The sequence below is a fragment of the Enhydra lutris genome, unplaced genomic scaffold, assembly GCF_002288905.1.
Source record: "Enhydra lutris kenyoni isolate GAN:26980312 unplaced genomic scaffold, ASM228890v2 scaffoldscaffold18, whole genome shotgun sequence".
Taxonomy (NCBI): domain Eukaryota; kingdom Metazoa; phylum Chordata; class Mammalia; order Carnivora; family Mustelidae; genus Enhydra; species Enhydra lutris.
The window spans coordinates 31,054,980-31,065,199 of NW_019154102.1; the positions used below are offsets into that span (position 1 = coordinate 31,054,980).

General features: G+C 33.1%; 1 pseudogene; it reads right to left on the reverse strand.

Moving 5' to 3' along the window:
- Nucleotides 1-889: 889 nt before the first annotated feature.
- LOC111147997 lies at nucleotides 890-1,731 on the reverse strand (annotated as a pseudogene).
- Nucleotides 1,732-10,220: the final 8,489 nt, after the last annotated feature.

Here is a 10,220-nt window from a genome sequence, read left to right on the forward strand (position 1 = left end):
TGCCTCTCTGCCTACTTGTGATCTCTGTCTGTCAAAAAAATAAAATAAAATATTAAAAAAAATAAAATAAAATAAAATAAAATTCTAAGTTGGATTACTATGAGTCACTGATCAATAGTTCCCTCATCTTCAGTAATGACCTAATCAGTCCTACTTATAATTGAAGGTTTGTGATTTTAGAAACATTGCTTAGTCTTGATTGTGGTCCTTCATCATTCCTCTACTTGACTTTTTATCTTTGGTTAAAGCTCAAAATTTTGCTAATTATTGAAAATTTGCTCCTTTTTTTTTTTTTTTTTGCTTCAGTTTAAATGTTTGTCTATCTTGTTGGATGCTATTACTATGAATGGCTTAGCTTTTTGACAATTATTTAAGACCTTTATTAAAGTTTGTTGGCTTTAAAAAATAAGTTAATTTTTATTACAAATTAAAAATTAAGTTGTTAAAGATCTCAATTTGACCAGATATGAAACATTTTTTTAAAAAAACTTTAAAGGTGTATTGAGGAAAAAAAAAAAAAAAAGAACAGTCTTTAAAAAAAAAAATACAACATATTTGCCATTACCAAAAAGAAACATACTTAGGTAGAGTAATAGAAAAACAACCATGCTGCATAGATAATGCAGATAGTCCTAGTTATCTGGTCAGTGGGCAAAAAACAACACTCATGGTTTATAGTTCCCATCAGTTGTTCAGCTCTTATTGCTGGAATTTCATGTTCATTTCTTTTTGTTGGATGACTAAACCCTAAACTGGATGATGATAGCGATGTTAATGGTAAGCCAGCCTTTCTTCAAGCCTCCCACCCACATTCCACATCTTGCTTTGGGAGTGGACACAGCTGTGTGGACATAGCTGGTAAATGCACTGTTTTGTTCTCTTTGACATCTTATGGTTTAGGGTTTTCTGAGTGTCTGTGCAGGTAATTGAAGTCACTGTGGTAGACTTTGAAGTGGCTGCTGACATTGGGTCTCATTGCCTTGATTTTTCCTATCTTCTTCACTGCTGTCCTTCCAAGGCTATTTTGGCTATGAGGACCCCTGCAGAATCCAGGTCTATAACCAACATACACATTCTATTTCACTGGTCTACCTTGTTCTCCTGCACCGTGGTTGTCAGTTCCCTCCATCACCCCTCCCTTTACAGTAGGGTTCAAATACTATAGTCAACACCCATGGGGTCTCTGCAGGTAGAAACGTAGCAACAACCATCACCTGAGGTAAGATAGGACTGTTGGGCCTGGCCTTCCAGAGTACTCTTTGATGCTGCATTCTTTTCCTCATGTTCACTATTCTGGTTATCCAGATGGCAGTTGCATGGAGGACCCCTGGAATGTGGATATGGATTGGGTCTATAAAAGTGACAGTCTGCTCATGTTTACTACTTTAAACTGGAACTCCACTAGGATCAGTAACATTTGCTGTCTCCACACCCTTTTCTTCTTCAGCAACATCAGACTCCAGTCTCCCCATCTCCTACGCTTCTGGGGTTATTCTTTATGACAGCCTGGTGTACAAATGCATCTTCCTTGGTATCATATTTATTGATGAAACTGTATCTGTTTCTTACACTGAATCATTTTACTGTCCCCAAAACCTTAGTTGCAGTGATCTTGTCCCTACCTACAGCCACTGCCCATGTGCCATCCCCTGGACTGCTCTTCACTGTGCTGTCAGGCTTGGTGTCTCCATCTGTTGCTGGTTGCATTTGGGTCACAGCCTGGCTGCTCATGGTTGGCCTGATGGTCACTGGGGTCACCTGTGGTAGCTACAGCTCCTCCTGGATGTAGTGGAAACTAGAGATGGCAGGGATGGGGCTGCTCTCGACTTTCTGGGGTCCCTATTCCATACTCCCACTGCCTGTCAAATTGAATGGCATGGCTTTTAAAGTTAGGCACTTGTGGATTTAAACCGCACTTCTTCCTTGTTTCTTATACACCTAATTACTGTAAAATAGGAATAAAACAGCTTTTTTTTTGTAATCTTATAAAAACAAAATGAGAAAATTAACTTAAAACTCAGTAGAGTTGCCATGAATTTAAAATGAGATATCAGATTAAAAGTAATAATTTCCTTAAAGTTCCTGTGAAAACTTAAAGAAAGAACTTCAACAGGAAAATAACTTCAAATTTTAACTTTCAGTTATTAGCATCATTAGCTCCTTATTTTGACATTAAGAAAAAAAGTGAAAGAGAAGCAGCATAAATGAAGATGCTGAAGGGCTAACATGAAATATCAAGTCACTATTACAGATGTATGGGGCAAAAAAGAAAAGATTATTAACAATTTCTGCTCAACTCAAGTGTGTGAGTCTTCCTTTCACACAACCACTGCATCTTTCATTGCCAGAGGAAGAGATACTCAGATTTCTAGAGCTGCTTCTAATTTCATCACAAAATGAATCCCATTATTATTTCCATTTCTGATTTAATTTAGAAATTAAGTAAAAAATAAAAGATGATAGAATGCAGCAAATCTTGAATCATGGGGAGATTCACAGCATAATTTTTCTAGTTAACAAAAATATGTAGAGCAAATATAAAAATCTACCAAATATAAATGTAGATACATTATAAAAATCCAAAGTAAGTCCAAAGATAGAAAGTACTATATTTTTAACCAAAAATGAAATGAATTAGATAAGATGAAAAAAAAATAATGTTTACTAATATGTCCAAAAACACTGCCTTTGGAAAGATTAGTACACATTAATAAAAGTACAATGTCAGAAAGTACAATGTCAATGTCAGTACAAAAGTACAATGTCAGAAGGAATGGGCATTAGAAAAGCCATTAAACTATTTGCTCCCTAAAGAGGATCAACATATGCTGTTTTTATATATTATTTCTTTCAAAGCTTGGAGAAAGTGACATAGCATATTGTATATATATATATATATGGCACCAGAGCATATGAACTTATTCAGAATTTAAGGGGGGGAGCTCGATTTACCACCTCATTTTTTAAAGATTTTATTTATTTATTTGAGAGACAACACAAGTGGGGTCAGGGGTGGGGAGGAGTGAAGCAGAAGGAGAGGAAGAGGCAGACCTCCCGCTGAGCAGGAAGCCTGATGCCAGGCAGATCCCAGGGCCTGGATCTGAGCTGAAGGCAGATGCTTAACTGACTGAGCCACCTAGGCACTCTTGCCATCTCATTTTATTAGCTGAAACTAAAATCAGAAAATACAGTGTGCAAGAATATGTTCAGAACAACTCAGTTTTCAGTTTAGATCCCATGATTTTAAACAGAGTATTAGTAAGGCATGTGAAGGGTAACTATTCATTCAGAATAAGCAGGACTCTAGAAATGAAGACCTAGAACACTCTTAGAAAATATATTATAGCCTGAGGAAAAATAAGAGTACCTTAATTTAAAAAAATATATATACCTTACTGCTCATAATGATTCTCACACAACTGTGCATTTATTCTCAATTACAAAGTATTTGATAAAAATATAAAAGGAAATCAGAGCTGTTTCTGCTAGTAGTGAGATACAGCTTCAATAATCATTTACTTAGCTTAGAATCACTAGCTGATGCAATAAAATTAAAACATAAAATATATGTATTTTTTAAAATGTGAATTATCAATATCTTCCTATCAAACCTAACAGAATGAACACAAAAATACTAGAATCATAAAAAGATCGACATGTGTAAAAAATTCTTAAAATGCACATATAAAATGCCATAGAGTTTTATATCAAGAAATAAACTGAGACGACCAAGGAAAAAAATTCTCCAATATAATAAATGGTAAAGTCAAACTACTTAGAAATAAAAATTAAAATATACATAGGAAATAGAAAAAGAAAATTACATAAACATAAGTCAAAAATATCAACAAATAAAAGTTAATAGTGTATTACTGGGAAGAATGCATTAATAACAAAAGTATATCTGGTATTTTAAGATAGATTTAAGGTTAGTACAATTCTGATAGAAGTTCTAATAAGATTGGGGGAGATAAACTAAAGTTTTTATAACAAAGTGCTAAAAATTAAAATTAGTGAAAATTAAAGACGTGAAGGGGAACAACAGTCTTAGAACTTTTGATTGAAACATTACTAAAATAACTTTGGAAACATTCTGTAGATCAAATAATCCTAAATTATTTCATCAAACAAAATACTTTAATTTGTGAAATACTATATATATCATGTTTCACAACTGAATTATGATGTCATTACATTAAACATAGCAAAATGAATTTGAATTCCATAGAGATTTGAAACTCACATTTACTATTGAAAATAAATAAAAGAACTTGAAGAATTTTTTCCTCCTCAATCTTAGTTTTTCTTCTCTCTCACAGATATGATAATTTAACACTTTCCTATGTTTAAAAGTTTTTAAAAATTATCTAATATACTAGGCAACAAAAATATGTACATTTATAGACTTGTGTGTGTATGATTATATTCATATGTAATATTATTCTAAGATATTATTATAATACATAAATTATCTATAATGTATTAGAGATATAATTCTCTATAATTAAAAAACCCAATATTCAAAAACATTTTATGCATTTAGTTAGCACATTTTAAAAGTACATATTATGAAAAAATATTAAGTGTAAAAATGTTAGATTTTGCTTAAGATACCTCTTTAATGATGTATACCTAGATGAATATTATGTTATACTAAAAGTGGACAAACTCTAACATCAGTTTGATTTTTTGAAGCAACAGAAATGCCTTGCTTATAAAATTAAAAATAAGAGAATAAAACTTCTATAATAGCAAAACACTCAATATTTGAATTTCTGCCGAAGACATAACACATATCACATAGGTCATTAAAAAACTTTGGATGATGAATAACTAGCTTAAAGCTTGATTGGGGGCTTCAGTTTTACTGAAAAAAATCATGTATGTAAAGTGATTTTTCATTTCTTAGAATCTCACAATCTAAGTTCTTAAGAAGAGGAACAATATTGCTTCACCAAGTTTTACCCAAGGTCTATTAACTTCAACCATTAGTATTTTGGTGTGCAGTGCTCCTGCACCTTAGTTACACAATGAAATCACCTAGAGAGCTTACAAAATCCACTGTAGTCTGAGTCACATCCCCAGAGATTTTGACTAATTATTTCAGTAAACAACCAAGGAGTTGCAATTTTTAAAAACTTCCCCAGTTATTCTAACATGAAGCCAAGGCTGAGCATTTTTACACTCCTTGTTTATAACCAATGCACACAGAAAGGTTGAGAAAATTGGAATTTTGATTAATTCAGTATATCTTTGCAAATGCCATAGTTGAATAACATTTTTATTTTAATATATTTATAAATACTCTGATATAGAGAAATGTTAAATAAAGCATATTGTCCATTTACATAATACATTATTATACAAAAATTGCAAGTAAGGGAGTATGATCAAACTATAATAAATAAAAAGTACACATTAAAAGATTTAAAAATATTTGCCTTTGGGACATAGGAATTTGAATAACTATGATGGAAGGTTCTATTACAAAAAAAATCCCTACCTTCCTTTTTTTTTTTTAACCATTTAGAAGGCTTCATTGGTATTATAAAAATAATCTGATTGAATTAAAAACTATAGGTCATAAAGAATGTAAAGATTGGCTCTATGGGCACAGACTATCAGGAAAAACAAAAATAGAGTGAGTGTCATTTAGAGTAAATAAACCTAGGAAACTTACCTAAGTATACAGTTTTTAACTCGTCAAAAATATTCCCTAATTAGCCTGCCACTTCCCAAATAATCTTAACCAAAGGAACGTATACTTTACCTAAATTTATGCTTTGTTTACTTTTCTAAAACATTACAAATATAATCTCAGCAAAACATCAGTGTTTCAAGTTGTTTTTAAAATTCTTCTGAAGTCCTGGCTTAGTTGGTTAAGCATTTGACTCTTGATTTCAGCTCAGGTCATGATCTCAGGGTCCTGGGATCAAGCGCAGAGACCAGTCCTACCTTGGGCTCCTTGCTCCCAAGTCTGCTTGAGAGTCTCTCTCCTCTCCCTCTGCCCCTTCCTGCCCCTACTCATTAGCTAAATAAATAAATAGTCTTTCAGAAAAACACGAAGTAAATAAAAAATAAAATTATCTCAATGTATACAATATAGAAGAAAATTAAATAACTGAAACTTATTAGGAATTTTATATCTATTTTTCAACTTAATTAGTTTCAAATTTTATAGATAAAATCCTTATAATTAAAAGATTACAATATGTTTCTCTAGAAACTAATTAAGTGGAAAATTTTTATTATGAATCTTATGTTTAGCTCTGGTTGATGTTTCTAAATAAGACACAAATGGCAAAAAAAATAATAAGCCTTATTGCAAATTGATTAAAAATATATGTTTAATGCAAGATTACTTCCCATTCACCTTATATACCTGTACCTGCATCCTCAACTCTATTTTATGGCACTGGACACTGAATTCAGATTGTTCTATCATATGTAAAATAAATAAAAAATAGAAAAATAAAAATAAATAGATAAATGAAAAGTTTGTTTTATTAGATGAGACAAATCACAGATATGGGTATGGCTAAACTCTTATAACAATGGCTATCTTTTTTTTTTTCTTTTTAAAGATTTTACATATTTATTTGACAGACAGAGATCACAAGTAGGCAGAGAGGCAGGCATAGAGAGAGGAGGAAGCAGGCTCCCTGCCAAGCAGAGAGCCCGATGCAGGGCATGATTCCAGGATCCCAGGATCATGACCTGAGCCAAAGGCAGAGGCTTTAACCCACTGAGTCATCCAGGCGTCCCTAATGGCTATCTTTTCATGAATGATTTTCAAACTGTAGGTCAGGTAATACATTAGTGGACTATAAAATAACAACTTTGTAAACATGAACATTATAAAAAAATGAAATAAGAGTAGAACATGTGTATACCACATATTACATTGGTAAAAGGGACTTTAATGAAATGCTTTTTCGGATTTTGTATGTTTATTTTAGGTTGTGATATATAATGTGTATCTTAAAGTATTTTCGAACCAGACAAGTTCACAAGCCATTGACCCTACCTAGAAGATATTCCCCAGGTAACTTTCCAGTCAAACATAATATTGTATCCAAAATGGATTCTGCTTCACTTAGGTTTGCCTTTGATTTTTATCTAATGACAACTTGTTAATGAGAGAAATGGAGACAGAGAAAGAAGAAGGTAGGAAAAAGGAGAGGAAAAAGAAGGAAGAATAGGTAACATGGGAAATATGAACTTATAGAATTCAGTCTGAATCACTAATTCCCAAATTGTGGACCCCCGTGTATAGACATTTTCATTGTTGTTCTTTTCAGTTTATTATCTTACACTTAATAACTCACTTACTTAGAAACAAAGTGAAACAATAACATATAGCCCTGGGTTAGTTTATCATAAACACCAGTCACTTATTTGTTCCACCCTCTTCCCCAAAAGGATAAAATATCGTATTCCTGATTTTCAAATGAGGAATCAGTGGCATTAGAGAGTTTGCAGTTTCATGTATTTCATGTATTTATTAATAAATTAATGCAGAACGCAGGGTTGAAGAGGTGGAAGAAGATAGACTTACCCAATAGTGGTACCCAAGAGATGGCATGCCTGCCTGGATTACTATACAGTCATGGATGTTCGCATAACAGGCTGGCTGCAATACGAATTTTCCACTGCAAATTCACTATCAAATTAAGAAGAATATGATTTTTTATATGTTGTCTGTGTGTGTGCATGCATGTGTGTGTGTGTGTATGTGTGTGTGTGTGTGTTGGAGAAAGAGAAACAAGTATGTACTTTGTTATATGAGAACCCTCCATTGCAAGTTTGGGCCTAGGTTAAATAATCCTCCCAATTATTCACAAGTCACATAGTTGTATGCAGATTAGTCTATTTAAAAAACAAGATATTGGATGCATAAATATTTACAATGGTTTTATCTCTTTGTTCAACTGTCCCCTTTATGATTATATATTGCCCCCCATCTTTGTCTTTTTTTAATAGTCTCTGTTTTAAAGTCTAGTTTGTCCTAAATAAGTATTGCTTCTCTGGCTCTCGCTTGACATCCACCTGCGTGATAACTATTTTACCACCTCCTCACATTCAACATGCAGGTGTCTGGTCTAATATAACAAAATAGAAAACCCAGAAATCGACCCACAGCTATATGGTCAATTAATCTTTGACAAAACAGGAAAGACTATCCAATAGGTAAAAGACAGTCTCTTCAACAAATACTTTTGGAAAAACTGGACATTAAAATACAAAGGAATGAAACTGGACCACTTTCTTAACACCATACACAAAAATAAATTCAAAATGGACGAGAGACCTAAATGTGAGATAAGAAACCATCAAAATCCTGGAGGAGAACATAGGCAGTAACCTCTTTGACATCAGCCATAACATCTTCTTTCTAGATATATCTCCTAGGGCAAGTGAAACAAAAGCAAAAAATAAACTATTGGGACTTCATCAAGATAAAAAGCTTCTGCACAGGGAAGGAAACAACAAAACTAAGAGACAACCTATAGAATGGGAGAAGATATTTGGAATGACATATCTGTTGAAGGGTTAATATCCAAAATATTTGAAGAACTTGTAAAACTCAATACCCCAAAAATTAATAATCCAATTAAAAATGGATAGATGATATGAATACATCTTTCTCCAAAGAAGACATACAGATAGCCAACAGACACATGAAAAGATACTCAACATCATCATCAGGGAAATGCAAATCAAAACTACAATGAGCTATCATGTCACACCTGTCAGAAGGCTAAAATCAACAACACAAGAAACAACAGGTGGTGGTGAGGCTATTGGTGGGAATGCAAACTGATGCAGCCACTGTGGCAAACAGTATAGAGGTTCCTCGAAAAGTTAAAAATAGAGCTACTCTATGATCAAGCAATTGCACCACTAGGTATTTACCCAAAATATACAAAAATACTGATTCAAAGTGACATGCACCCTGGTGTTTATAGCAGCATTATCAACAACAGTCAAATTATGGAAAGAGCCCAAATGTCCATGAACTGATGAATGGATAAGGAAAAAATGGTGTATATATACAAGGGAATATTACTCACCCATAAAAAGAATGAAATCTTGCCATTTACAACCAAATGGATGGAGCCAGAGAGTATTATGTTAAGGGAAATAACTCAGAAAAAGAAAAGTACCATATGATTTCACTCATATGTGGAATTTAAGAAACAAAACAGATGAACATGGTGTGGGTGAGGGGAGGCAAACCATAAAACAGACTCTTATCTATAGAGAATGAACTAAGGGGTGCTGGAGGTGGGAAGGGGATGGGTTAAATGGGGAATGTGTATTAAGGAGTGCTCTTGTTGCAGTGGGCACTGGGTGTTATATGTAAGTGATGAGTCACTAAATTCTACTAATATTACACTATATGTTAACTAACTGGAATGTAAAGGAAAACTTGAGACAAAAATAAGTAACTAAAAGAAAAAAATCTTTTCATAGTTCATCTTAAAAAATAAATTAATGCAGAACGCAAGAAAAAAAAAACCGGAATAGAATTAAAGTTGCTTAATTGTCTCCATTTTTTAAACCTTTTTTTAGAAATCCAATAAAGAATGGGTAGGGTATTATATCAAGGACAGTATGTTCTGAGAGTTCCTAAATTCACCCCACTTAACACTCCCCTGCCATTTTTCTCACCTCTGAGGATTTTTTTTCACCTTTTACTAATTCCGCAATTTCATTTACTTGAAATGTCCACAGTAGTTAAGACACATTGTAGGTTATAAAGAAAGGTTTATCTCCAGTGGCTGTGTCACCTTGTTCATTTATGCCTCAGTCCATGGCCTTCAAATATTTATTATAATAGATCTAGATAGTAACATTTCACAATAATTATCAATAGGGAAATTGTCTTGAGAGGGAAAATACATCAAAATGCTTCAAATCCCTATTTAAACAACATATGAATCACTAATATAGCTAATTGATCAGTTTTACTACTGTTTTCCAGTTTCATTTATATTTAGGAAAAAAATGAGGGATGAATTGTTACAAGTAATTGCCAAATATTATCTTTGTATCATGGTAGGTACTATAAGAAACACAGGCAAAGACAAAAGCTAAGTTGTCTCTTTTCTCAAGTTCCTTAGAGTCTAATAGTTTTTCTAAAATACAATGAAATAATAATAGTGTTGGGGGAGGAGTCAAGATGGCGGAGAAGTAGCAGGCTGAGACTACTTCAG